Here is a 14695-nt window from a genome sequence, read left to right on the forward strand (position 1 = left end):
GAATTGCACTGAATCTATAGATTGCTCTGGGTAGTATGGACATTTTTTCTTTCTCAATGCCTTTACTTTGAAAGGTAAGGGGAAAATCTTATAGATATACATGAAAAAGACAAACATGATCACAGGTGAAAGCAAAGAATCTAACCAGAAAGTTTTAACACCTGTCAACTCTTGAACGCGAAGTTCTGAGTATGACATGTTGCAGGGCTGAAAGAAATGGTAATTAGTATTCTTCTCCTTCTTCTTCACCCTCTCCTTCAACAGAATTCATACCAACCTTCTTATAATTCTTCCCAAGGGCAGCCCAGTCCTCAGGGGTGTCAGAAAGCTTTCCTTCCCCCATGCCTTCAAACATGTACCAGTGAACAAAAGCATGCTTGGCACACATTAGATTAATCTTGTGGTTCAAGCTAAGCAATAGCTATAGTGTTGCTCAGTATGCACACAGCTTGCTGTGCTTTGGCCAGGCCTCCACCAGGTACCACAGTGGGAGGCTGGTAATTAATGCCAGCTTTGAAGCCAGTGGGGCATCAGTTAACAAACTGGATGCTGAGCTTGGTCTTGTTGGTGGCAATGGCAGCGTTAACATCTTTGGGGACCATGTACCACGGTATAATCGGCAGCAAGTCATTTATTTTCCATGGCAAAGGTCACATTTCACCATCTGGTTGGCTGGCTCTAAGCATGCATTGGTGATCTCTGCTACAGAAAGCTGTAGGCTTTCTCAGCAGAGATGACTGGGGCATACATATGTAGCAGAGGGAAGTTGATGTGGGGATAAGACATGAGGTTTGTCTGGAATTTGGTCAGATTAACATTCAGGGCTCCACCAAACCTGAGTGAAGCAGTGGTGGAGGGCACAATCTGGTTAATAAGATTGTTAAGTTTAGTGGAGGTTGGGCATTCAATATCCAGGTTTCTACAACAGATGCTGTAGATGGCCTAATTGTCCATCATGAAGGCACAATCAGAGTGCTCCAGGGTGGTGTGGGTGGTAAGAATGGAGTTATAGGGCTCGAATACAGCTGTGAAAACCTGTGGGGCTGGGTAAATGGAGAACTCCAGCTTGGACTTCTTGCCATGATCAACAGAAGAATGTTCCATCAGCAGTGAGGTGAACCTGGAGCCAGTTCCCCCACCACAGCTGTGAAAAACCAAGAAGCCCTGAAGACCTGTGCACTGGTCAGCCAGTATCCAAATTCAGTCCAAGATAAGGTCAATGATCTAGTGTTGATGTAGTAGTGTCCATGTCATAGTTATTGGCAGAATCTTCCTTTCCTGTAATAGGCTGCTAAGGGTGGAAGAGCTGGTGGTAGGTGCCAGTGAAAACTTCACTAATGACTGTGGATTCGAGGTCCATAAATACTGCCCTGGACACATGCTTGCCAGTGCCTCTCTCCCTGGAGAAGGTGTGGAAGGAGTCATCTTCTCCCCACAATTGCTTTGTAAGTTGGCATCTGCCATCAGGCTGGATGACATGTTCCAAGCAGTAGAGCTCCCAGCAGGCATTGCTGATCTGGACACCAGCCTGGCCAATGTGGATGGAGATGCACTTATGCATGATTGCGGGTTAGCAGGTACAGGCAACAGGAGTAGACACTGGGTCCTGATTACTGTCCCTGACAAGATAAGAGTCAAGGTAAGTAATGCACTCAGTATAGACATTTAAAAGTATATATATTTTATTGATTATGCTATTACAGTTGTCCCAATTTTCCCCTTTGCCCCCCTCTACCTGGTACTCCCATTCCTTCCAGCAACCCCCGCCCCCCCTTAGTTCATGTCCATGGGCTGTGCATATAAGTTCTTTGGCTTCTCCATTCCCTCTGTTCTTAACATCTCCTGTCTATTTTGTGCCTAGAAATTTATGCTTTTAATCCCCAAATGTTTTCCTCCATTCTACCTCTTCCCCCTCCCATCTGACAACACTCCAAATGCTCTGTATATCTATGATTCTGTTTCTGTTCTAGTTGTCTGCTTAGTTTGTTTTTAGATTTAGTTGTTGATAGTTGTGATTTTGTTGCTATGTTAATGGTCATAGTTTTGATCTTCTTTTACTTAAATAAGTAGTCCCTTTAACATTTTATGTGATAATGGCTCAGTGATGATGAACTCCTTTAGTTTTACCTTGTCTGGGAAGTACATTATCTGCCCTTCAGTTGTAAATGATAGCTTTACTGGACAGAGTAATCTAGGTGGCAATTCCTTGCTTTTTTGTCACTTTGAATACTTTTTGTCAGTCCCTTCTAGCCTGAGAAATTTCTTTTGAGAAATCAGCTGATAGTCTTAAGGGAATTCCTTTGTAAGTAACTCCGCTTTTTTCTTGCTGCTTTTAAGATTCTCTCTTTACCTTTAAACTTCGGCATTTTAATTGTGATGTGTCTTGGTGTGGTCTTCTTTGGGTCCAACTTGTTTGGAACTTTCTGTGCTTCCTGGACTTGTATGTCTATTTCCTTCACCAAATTAGGAAAGTTTTATTTAATTATTTTTTCAAATAAGTTTTCAATTTCTTGCTCTTCCTCTTCTTCTGGCATCCCTATGACTCATATGTTGGCATGTTTGAAGAGGTCCCAGAGTCTTCTTATACTCTCCTCATTTTTTTTTTCAGTTCTTGTTTCTTCTTTCTGTTCCAAGTGAATGTTTATTTCTTCCTATGTTCCAAATCATTGATTTGAATCCTGGTTTCCTTCCCTTCACTGTTGGTTCCCTGTAGATTTTTCTTCATTTCACATAACATAACCTTCACTTCTTCCTTTATGTTGTTGCCATACTCAATGAGTTCTTTGAGCATCCTGATCACTAGTGTTTTGAACTCTACATCTGATAGGTTGGTTATCTCTGTTTCATTTAGTTCTTCTTCTGAGGTTTTGTTCTATTCTTTCATTTGGGTCATATTTTTTCGTCTCCTCAATTTAATAGTCTCTATGTGTTTGTTTCTGTGTACTAGGTAAAGCTGCTTTGACTTCCTGTCTTAGTAGTGTGGCCTATTGTAGATAAGGTACCTATAAATTGTGTGAGGCAGAGCCTTAGGTAATCACCAGGGCAGGGCAACCCACTTCACTGCTTTGTGGCTTTGTGTGGGAGGAGGGCACAGAGAGGGGACTGTGCCGCTGCCTGGCTTCTGGTACATGCCCCTTCACTCATTCCCTGTATGCTACTGGTGCCCTTCCATCTGTTGCCCTGGTGCTGCATCCCAGAGTGAGTGAGTTTACTTACATTCTAAGACCATGTGGGCCCTTTAGGCAAAGTTTCCTGAAAATCTAGAGGTTTCTTCTGTTGCCCCAACCCTCACTGGTTTTTACAACTAGAAGTTATGGGGATTTATATCCCAGTGCTGGATCCCTGGGCTATATGGTCTGACCTGGGGTTGAGATCACTTATTCCTGAGGTATCCCTCCTGATTTTTATCCACCACACGAATGTGGGAGCACCCATGCCCGTTCAGCCACTGCTGCCTCTCCACACCACATTGTGTCTCCTCACCTCTCTGCCCCTGTCTGCACGTATCTAGCCTTCCTACATATCTGGAGAAATGTGGTTTCTTTAAACCCTTGGTCGTCAGACTTCCATACAGTTTGATTTTCTGACAGTTCTGGGTGTTATTTGTTTTGAGATTTAGTTGTAAATCTTTTTGTGGTTGCATGAGGAGGCGAAGTATGTCTGCTTACACCTCCATCTTGACTAGAAGTCAGTTTCTGTGTTTCTTTTTTAAAGTATATTTTATTGATTATGTGGTTACAGTAGTCCCATTTTTTTCCCATTATTCCCCTCTGCCCAGTAACCCCCTTCCCCTAGCAATCCCACACCCTTAGCTCATGTCCGTGGGTCATCCATATAAGTTCTTTGGCTTCACCCTTTCCTATATTATTCTTGACTTCCCCTGTCTATTTTGTACCAACGAATTATGTTTCCTAGTCCCTGCACCATTTCCCCACTTCTCCCCCTTCCCCCTACCAGCTGATAACCCTCCAAATGATCCCCATACCTATGATTCTGTTCCTACTATAGTTTGCTTAGTTGGATTTTGGTTTTTGGTTTCTGTTTTAAATTCAGTTGTTGATGGTTGTGAGATCGTTGTCATTTTAATGTTCACAGTTTTGATCTTCTTTTGATCTTCTTTTTCTTAAATAAGTCCCTTTACCATTTCATACAATAATGGCTTGGTGATAATGAACTCTTTTAGCTTTACCTTGTCTGGGGAGCACTTCATCTGCCCTTCCATGCTAAATGATAGCTTTGCTGGATAGAGTCATCTTGGTTGTAGGTCCTTGCTTTACACCACATTGAATACTGCTTGCCAGTCCCTTCTTGCCTGCAAAGTTACTTTAGAGAAATCAGCTGATAACCTTATAGGCACCCCTTTGTAGGTAACTCTCTGGTTTTCTCTTGCTGCATTTAAGATTCTCTCTTTATTGTTCACCTTTGAAATTTTAATGATGATGTGTTTTAGTGTTGTCCTCATTGAGTCTAGCTTGTTTGGGATTCTCTGTGCTTTCCAGACCTGTATGTCTATTTCCTTAGCCAAATTTGGGACGTTTTCCTTCATTATTTTTTCATATAATCTTTCAATTTCTTGCTTTTCTTCTTCTCCTTCTGGCGTCCCTATGATTCAGATGTTGGTATGTTTAAAGTTGTTCCAGAGGTTCCTAAACTTCACTTCATTTTTTTCAATTCTTGTTTTCTCATTCTGTACTGGTTGACTGATTTTTTCTTCCTTGTGTTCCAAATCATTGACTTGAACCTCAGTTTCCTTCCCTTCGCCACTGGTTTTGTGTGGATTTTCCTTTGTTTCACTTAGCACAGCCTTCACTTCTTCCCTTATGCATTTGCCATACTCAAGCATATCTGTCAAGCCTGTGAGCATCTTTATCACCAGTGTTTTCAACTCTGGGTCTATTAGGTTGGCTATCTCCTTGTCTCTTAGTTCTCCCACTGGAACCTTGATCCGTTCCCCCTTTCGGGCCACACTTACCTGTCTCCTCATCTTGACAGGCTCCTGTGTTTGTTTACCTCTGTGTCTTAGGTAGAGTTTTCCCTTCTGTTATGTTGTAAGGGGTGTAGCCCTAGGTATTCATCAGTACAGGGCCACCCATTTCACCACTTTGTGGTGCTGTATGTGGGGGAGCGTTCAGAGGGGGAACAATGCCACTTGCTCAGCACTTGCCCCTTACCTAGGCACTTCTCCCACTTTCATATGGGACTGACGCCTCTCTAGCTGTTGCCCTGGCCGTTATTCTCAGAGTGGGTGGGTCTTCAGATGTTCTAGGGCCATGGGGGCCCTTTAAACAAGTGGACTCTGTTGAGAGACTGGCAGTTTCTTCATCCGCCCCAACTCCTACTGGTCTGCACAGTCAAAAGCAATGAGGCTTGATTTTCCCTGGTGCTGGGACCATGAGCTGCATGGTCTGGTCAGGAACTGACAATGCTCCCCAGGTGTCCCTCCCCACTTGTTAAAATGAGTGACTGCACTCTCTGCTGGCCCACCGCTGCTGCCACCACACCGTGTCCTCTCCATCCTGGCTCTGCCCCTCCTACCTGTCTGGATGAGTATTTCTTCTATATATCTCTGTTTGCTGGGCTTCCACGCAGCTTGATTTTCTGGAACTTCTGGTTGCCTCTAGTTTTGAGGTAGTTGTGTTACTTCTTGGTTGTGGAGGGAGACCCAGTGTGTCTATCTAGGCCTCTATCTTGGCCAGAAGTCCTCTATGTTTCTTACATGGACAATGAGATGAACATTGAACTCTAGAATTGTGAACTGATTTACTTTTTAAAAATCTAATAAGATATAGTTAAATTATCAAATGATTAGAAAATAAGCTTTATTTAAATTATTTTGATTTACTATTTGATATTAATTATTAACTATAGCTTGCATTTAACCTAAATAGACAAAGTTGAATGTTTTAGAAGAAAATTATTTTTACCAAAATATATGACAAGTACAAATTTTCCACTTAGTCTAATTTACATTTTAATAATAATATATTAAAACTTTGTGTACTTAAAAAAATATGATGTTTTTGATTTTATAATTCTTTAGATTAGAACAATTTAATAGAAATGTGAGTCACAAATATGAGCCATATAAGTAATTTTAAACTTTTTAGTAGTTACATTAAAAAAGTAAAAACAAACCAAGAAAACAAACAAACAAAAAAGACAGGTGATATTACTTCTAATAATATATTTATTTACCAATACATTAAAATATTGTATTTCAAAATAAAGTGAATATAAAAATTATTAATAGGCTCTTTAACTATTTTTTCATATTAAGTCTTGGAATTACTCTATATTTTATATTTACAGCCCGTCTTAATTTGGACAGGCCACATTTCAGCTGCTCCATGGCTTATGTGGCTAGTGGTTATCACACAGTACAATGTATTCTTAGGTCACTGAGATCAATAAAAATATAAAATATATGAAAATTTTTGTTATAACAGCTTAATTCATAATTTTGCTGAAGTGAAGGCAAGGAAATAGAGTTTTATAAAATAAATGTATAATTATATATAAAGTATGAGTGTTTTTATTTTATTATTTACACAAACATCAACAAAATACTCCAAAATGTTCAAATATTAATAAAATAAACGTCTTTGATACTTTTTAGGTGTATAGAAACCATAGTTGTATATATGCTTTCAAAAATTGTTTTTATGTAATTATTTATCAAATAAAAAGTTAAACATTTTAAGAGTTTGCTAACTTTATCACTTCTAATGTGGTCCTCCATTTATACTCTTTCTTCAGGCCCTGCAAATGTGGGATGTGGGCCTGGCTTGAAACCTTCTTCCCTCAAATATTGTCATGGCTCACTTAGGAATTGAGTTCAAATTTCCATTTCTTGTGAGAACTGACACTATATACACCCATATAGCTTATTGTGTATGTTAATAGAGGTTTTCTTTTTCTTTTTCTTTTTAATCAACATAGCTTTACTATATTAGGAAACTCTTGCTGAGGAAGATAAAAGTTGTAATAACGGTATTGTTCATTTCAAATTCCCTGAAAGGCTATCAAGTATTCATGGAAAGCATCAAATTAAAACTTATACTTCATGAATACTTGAATCCATGACTCTTTGAAGACCTTGTCTTAATATCTTTACCTTGCTGTGAACATCAATCCTAAACTACTCAACTTTGATCCTTGCACAATCTTAGCCAGGCATACTGCCATTGAAAGACTTGTCTTAAACTGACTCAGTCTGGATAAATGTCCCCACTTTGCCCTCCCCCTTCTGAGATGCTAAGACTCTGTGCCTTTTTTTTTTTTTTTTTTTAACCAATGTAGTTACAAGCTTGTCTTGTCTTATTCACAGGTTGTCCTAGCAATATTTTGGGACACCAGCATTCAGCATCAGTAAAGCTTTCTCTGAACATTGTTATTTAAGATTGCAACTTCACCTTAATCCCTTTTACTGCTTTAATATTCTCAACAGCACTTATATTTCACTTGTTTATGTGCTTATTGTGGTATCCTGCCATGACAATTTCTGCCCTACAAAGGCTAGCAGTTTTGGTCTCAAAGTCTAGAATAGATGTTGGTACCTAGTAGATTGTCAATCATTATTGTTCTTTTTAAGATTTTATTTATTTATTTTTAGAAAGATAGGAAGGGAGGGAGAAAGAGAGAGAGAGAGAGAGAAAAACATCGATGTGCCAGAGAAACATCAATCAATTGCCTCTCCCACATCCCCAACCCGGGACCTAGCCTGCAACCCAGGCATGTGCCCTTACAGGGAATTGAACCAGTGACCTTTTGGTTTGTGGGATGATGCCCAACCCACTGAGCCACACCAGTCATGATTCAATCATTATTGTTGAATTAATGAACGTTACCCACACAATTGCTGTGAACATGAATAACTTAAATCCCAAAATAACATTTTGAGAAGACATCTTTAAATGTTTAATTGGCTTATATCCTAAAATCCGTATGGGTTTTATTCATACAGGAATTATGAATTCATACAGTTTTATTCATTAAGGAATGTCAAGGAGCACATGTGGAAGCCATTTTATCATTTCTTTTTTGAGATTTTTGTTTGTGTTTTATGACTTTGTAAGCTACTGAAAAACACGTGCTTTGGAAGGTATCTGGATAACATAATCATATGAATTTGGGTTCCTTGTTAGTCCACCTATCTTTTATTGCACAATTTTAATATCAATTTCTGAGGGACATACTGGCCTTATCCACAGGAACTCCATCAGCACATCTCCACATCCACTCTGGCTGGTCTTTGGTTAATCAACTTGTTTTAAACAAGAGAATGCCAATCAAACCCTCTAATTACTCCTGACAATCTTTAGTTTCTGATAAGTTCTAACTCTTGGTAAAAACTCCTTTATGAAAAATTATATCCTTGTCTATAGGATATGCTGTATCTTCAGTCCCTTGTGTATTACCTGTTATACTTGTCCTGAATCAAGCTAGATCATTAGAAATACCTATGTTTAGAATTCTCACCCTTTGCTACTTTTACTAAAATAAGGTTTAATGTAATACTTTCACACAATAAGACTTGATAATAGAGACACAATAAAAACTCACTAGTGTATTTATAGTAGGGATGATGTTCAGAACATCATCTACCACATACCCAAGTATTAACACTTCATAAGGTATAACAGAGGAAATGGCCATAATGCCAGCGAAAGCTATTCTTATTCTGTGCAACAGGCAAGTTTTGAATGTATATTCTAATAACAAATTTAATTACTTTCCTTTTTTGCTTTGGTTGTTAGAGCCAAATTTGCTCCTTACCTTTGGCAGGTATATAGAAACTTCTTATAAACTTTACCTTGCCTTTATTTTATTCTTCTCCCCAGATCTTCCTTCATTTTGACTCTTTTATATACTTTACCTCATTTAACTGTATGTATTTTTGTCTGTTGCCTCAAATACTTTTTGGATGTAAGTGTATGTTAAATAAATAAATAAAATTTGTTCAAGAAGAGCAAATCTTTTAATTGTAACTTTTCAGTTTGTCCACACCCACGGTTTTCCTATCTTTTTTTTTTTTTTTTACTGACAAAAAAATTCTCTCCTAAATGCCAGTGATCAAATGTAAAAAAAAAAAAAAAAGAAGCACAATATGATTTTTTTAAAATAACGAAATATACAGAATACTTTAATTGCTTTATATAAATGAAGTACAGGGACCTGCAGTTGATTATTTGGTTCTCTTTTATTATTAATTTTGCTAAATGAAACAGCTGTTCATAAAATACTCAGAAAGTCAAGTTATCAAGATTCATGAAACATTGTACTTTACCTGAGAGGATCAAACATAAAAGCAGTAAGGTTGAGTATAAGAAAAATGATTTAAAAGCTGTCAACATGGTAATTCATAAGTTGGGCATTAAAACAAATCACAACTATTTTTCATGTCAATAATAAATGACATCTAATTATTTAAAATGCTTTGTCGTGTTTCCCCTCCAAAACTATTTTTTAAGAAGTTCAAAATTATTGGGCAATTTCCTAAACCTAAAGTGCCTTAGATTACCTGCTTTCATTTCATTTTATTTCTTGGACTGGCTGCTGAGAAAAAATTATTTGGCCTATACCTGATGGGTGTGTAATTTCCAAGTTGCAGCTTTTTATTCATGCAGAATTGTCCTCAAAATATATTGTAGCCCGAGTTACCTTTTGGGGTTATAGCTCTTTCTTCCCAAAAGGGGAAATTCAATCTGTGATACTCTGATTAACCCAGACCCAAGACTTTCTTGCAAGCTTCTAAGTTTTTTTTTAAATCTTGAATTTAAGACAGTGACTCATGGAAAATTGGCTGAAGACGTCTGATTGGATGAAGAGTTTCTGTCAGCCAATGAAAGGATGATGAGCATGCAGCTGCTCATTTGGAACCGACGCTATCCTGAATTTATTCCATTTGAGCACAATTTTTCTGTTCAACATTTAAAACTGAAAGACAAAAAGGATGGAAAAGAGTGAACTGAAACCCACAGGTATATTATGGATTATATTAAAAATTATGAATGGATATGCTTCCCTTAACAATTTAAGTGGGGTTTGGAAGACAAGAAAGAGATCGTGAAAGACCTGAATCAATAGAAGGGATCTTGAGTTGTGTCAGTCAGGGTCCAGTCAGGGAAACAGAAACCACAACAGCTATTTTAATAAAGAAAATTTAATATGAGGGATTGGTGAAATCGATATTAAGAGGAATACAGATAACACAGAAATGGTAACTTCAGGAAATAGCTTTATTCTTAGTACCGGGGAACACAGAGAAAAGATTGGAGTTCTTTAAAAAACCTAGCAGCTCAGAGAAGGGGCCCTAAGGTGCTGGGCATCTCTGAGGGGCATCAGTATGAGGCCGAATCTAAGAGGTGGGAAAAAAAAAAAAAAAAGCTAGAAACCGTAACCATCTGCTTCAGGAACCAACTCTGCCACTTGGCTAAAAAGCCATACTGGGATGACCCAAATAACAATAAACAGAATGGAAATGCTGGATGCTTTCTCCTTTCTCCTCTTTCTAGTCTCCCTCAAGTTTCTCCTGATAGTGGAGCCTAAGGGAAACCAGATGGCAAAGGAGAAGAGTTTGTGGAAGCCCAGTCCTAGCATCACAAAGCTACAAGGCCATATTTGAAGTCGAGAGACAATAGCTTAATACCTCACACAGAGAGACTACATGGGGGTGAAAACAGGAGAAAAAACCCTAAATACTGGGTTGTAAGAGGAAAAAAATGGGAGCTGAAAGGAGACCATTTAAAATAAATACTTAGGAAAATCTGCATTAATTGACGTTTTTTGGATTAGGTTTGTGTTTTGTAGTGTTGTGATAAAGTGATGTGACTTTATCTGAATGAATATGGGGTTGAAGACAGTTCGTCCAAGGGTTCAATCACAGTTTGCTTCCTTGTAGATAAAACTAAGTAAGATAAGGCTTAGCAAAAAGGGAACAGTCAATTTAAAAAATATATGGAAAGTAAATTTAATAGACTCTTAAAGGCTTAGATACCATCACCCCTTTTTTCTAAAAATAACAAATAAGAAGTAGGAAATACCAACTGTCAAGTTTAAGATGATAGTGAACCAGTTCATTCATGCTTGATACACTTATGAGAAATTTTTTTGTCTTAAACCAAATAATTTAACAATAACTTCTGTGGGACTCCCCCCCCCCATCATTTGTAATATATGAATGGGACTAAATGAATTCTATTCTCTTTTTTAGCTTTTAAGTATTCATGTCTATAAAAGTGACTACCTTTCCTCCAAGATCTGTCATCTAGGTATTTATAGATACTCCAAACCTAGCAAATTAGAAGATTCTCCTCTATTTCTGATTTTATTATTTTCAAGTCCTTAGATGACAAATTCCAATTAACTTCAGTGGAACCAGGGATTATGAAAGTGATGTGTCAAGAAAAGGACACATGGCAACCAAGGAAAGGCTCACATTTAATTAGATGAGGTGACAGGCTCTATGCCAATTTCTTTCGTTAAGACAATCTATTCAATGTTTCAATAATCTCAGGCATTTGAAAATCTTTCAGTAAGAAGAGTAGAAAGAAAGACACAAAGCCACTTTTAAAATCACATCTTGAACTTTTGAAATTGAAATTCCCTGTCAGGGTCCTGATGTTGTCTGCTTGCTTAAATCATCACTAAGCTACCTAAAATCACTTTATCTTAAACCTGAGTACTATGGATATCTAAACCATATCTGCAGACTCCAACATGAAAAAAATCTATTTTAAATCATAGCATGGACTTATCAATAAATTGGAGAGGTTATTTTGATTACCTAGCAAGAGTCAATGTAATTTTTTCCATTGTCAAGGGTGAGTTATTGCTTAACTTGGTGTCTTTGTTGTTGGTGTGGAGGAATTGTTACTGGGAAAAGCAGGGCTTGTTCACATGGTGCCTTGGTATATGACCCAACATTTAGTGTTGAGAAAAATGGGTCTTTATATACATATTCCAACCATGGAGCCGAGGGGGGCAGGTAAGGACAGCTGGGAGCACTCCTGCTCAGAGCACTATTTTCCCAGGACACCCAGCACTTCCGTTGCTCCCCAAAAGGCTAGAAGCCAAAACCAAGCCCAATAGTTCCCCATTCCTTTTCTGTCAGTTCTCTCCTTCAGGATTTGGGGTATGTTGTCTTCAGCCTCCATATACTAGTCCAGAAATGCATGTGCTGTGTTGCACTGGATCATGGTGAAGTCCTCTCCACATGTCCCTAGTTGCAAGAGTCCAGATAGAGACCGGGTCTGCAGTGCAGAGTCCTTGGTGGCTTCAGAGTCAGCTAGAGTGGGCAAAATCAAAGCAGCAGCATGCCTGCCTTCTTATTAGCCCAGGCCTCATGGCTGAATCCTGACTACAAACTGCATAGCTGCTTGCTGCTTCCCACAGGGCTGCTACATCCTCCTTCTATGTCATGGCACTCACTTCCATCATGCTTCTCCAACATGCTCTCTCTCATGGCACCTTCCTCATGCTCTTCAACATACTCCTCTTCCTTACTCCATCTCTTAATCCAAAACCACACGGCACCTTCTTTCACATCAGACCTCACAGCGGACAGGGCAAGGGGCAGGGTGGGAGGGGCCCTTCAATTACAGGGTGGGGTCTCCAAAAATCTGCAGAACCTGCAGAATGGGGGATGGAGAAAAGGGAACAGCTTTTAAGATGCCTTTGCATGACCATGGCTAGTAGCTTAGTGTCTCAGTTATGCAAATGGCTTTGGTTCTTCCAAGGCCCCAAGAAGATGAGAGGGGTTTTGACCATGGAATGGTGCAGAAAGAGCACACAGAGCCTGTGCAAAGTCCTGTGAGTGGTCAGAACTGGGTACCACACCCACTGCATCACAGGACATAGTCAGGGGTTTAAAAATAGGTGGCAGACATTTTAGTGGGGATCTCCATGAGATTTTGAGAGGAGGAGAGGAGATCCATGCAGTTTGCAAGGAGGGCAGAGGAGAACTCCATGCGGCATTGGAAGGGCAAAGAGAGAACAGAACCATGAGCGATCCAGTGCAACATGGCATATGTTCTCCTGGACTGTTATATGGAGGCTGATGACATTGTACCCCAGATCCTGAAGAAGACAGCTGACAGATAAGGGATGGGGAACTTCTGGGCATGTTTTTAGCTTCTAGCCTTTGGGGGAGCAAAGGAAGTGCTGGGTCCCGTGGGAGAACAGGGCTCTGAGCTGAAGTGCTCACTGTCCTCCCCAGGTTGGAATACTGTAAATAAAGACCTATTTCCCTCAACAGGTTTTACACCTTGCATTTTACACCAAGGTGCCACATGAAAGAACCCCCTTTTTTTCTCTAACACTTCTACATCCTTTCAAAATGCATGGCCCCTTCTTCATGGCTACCCCCTAATTTTAAATGCGGTCCCAGAGTAATGTGTATCATTGTTATGAAAAGTATCATCTGCCCTTTCACTGGGGTAGCAGCAAAGCTATTATCTAGCTATCAGCTTGCCATAGATATGCAAAATACTTTAAAAGCTGTATTATCTCCTTCTTCCGTCCCCAAAACCATGGGCTCTGGGGTCTTTGGGGGTCCCTCCCCTGCTCTGTTATAGAATGACTATAAAGAACCAAAGGTTATTTCCTTCATTGCTTTGGTGGATGTCTAGCCAGCTCTTTGTGTTCTGGGTGTCAGGTCTACTGACATTAATCGAGATTATATTGACTGGGGAGAGAAAAGAAGCATTTGCTTTGCCAGATTAAGAGATGGATGTGGGCTTACTTTAGAAATAGGGTTAAGGGCTCACCTTGGAAAGAGGGTTAGATTTACTGAGACTAGAAGGACCAAGGGGTGGTGGGTTATGTGGTGATCAGTGCTCTGGTGTGATTGTTCGACTGTGGAAATTCCTGGGGACCTGGGACTCACTGTGCTGCCTTAGTTGGGTGGTAAAGGTCCCTGTGGTAAAACTTGTCACAGAAGGTATGGGCATTGGTAACTGATTTACTGATTTTCACCTGGTTCGCATAGACTTGGATAATGAGCATCTCTTCAGTGGCCATAATGGACTGAACATTAGAATATTTTCCTCAGTTGTATAAATATTAAAGGTCCTGAGCAATATTCAGGGTAGAAGGGGCCCCCAAAGTGACCAATTTTGGAATTTCTCCCAACAGGTATCATTAACAATTAGAGAAATCAGTACATGAGCAAAAATTCACACTATCCAAATCTAACAGATTACTGTAGAGATATTTTTTACTAATTATTTAGAAGTCAAAACCCATCTGAAATTATTTCTAAGTCCATATCATGTGGCTAGTATGATATTAGACATTTAAACAAAGAAATTCATCACCATCATAATAGAACTTTATGACCTGCAGAATACTTTTGCAATTATTTTTATTTTTATAGTATTCTTGGGATGTCATTGTTCCTCATTTACTAGTAAGAAAGTTGAAGCTTAAAAGGTTACTGTAACTACTCTATGGAGTTCTAAAATAAATTAATTCTTGACTTAGATGCTGTCAACTCAATACTATTAGAATTCTTGTTTTACAAATAAGGAAACTAAAGCTCAGAAAGATGATGTACCCTTTGAAAGGCCCCAAATCTCTTGAATGTGGCAGAATCAGGATCTGTTTCTCTAAACCTCTCCACTGCAATAAATTTTGGACAAAGAGTGTGAAGGGAAAGGCTGTCCCAGGAGGAAAAATGGCATGTATGAAGAAATGA

The 14695-nt window shown here is 39.1% G+C and overlaps 1 pseudogene; it reads right to left on the bottom strand.

Annotated features, from left to right (window-relative positions):
- Positions 1-223: 223 nt before the first annotated feature.
- On the bottom strand, positions 224-1561 carry LOC150019448 (tubulin alpha-1B chain-like; annotated as a pseudogene).
- Positions 1562-14695: the final 13134 nt, after the last annotated feature.

This window comes from Furipterus horrens, unplaced genomic scaffold (genome assembly GCF_987537825.1).
Source record: "Furipterus horrens unplaced genomic scaffold, mFurHor1.1.pri manual_scaffold_2, whole genome shotgun sequence".
Taxonomy (NCBI): Eukaryota; Metazoa; Chordata; class Mammalia; order Chiroptera; family Furipteridae; genus Furipterus; species Furipterus horrens.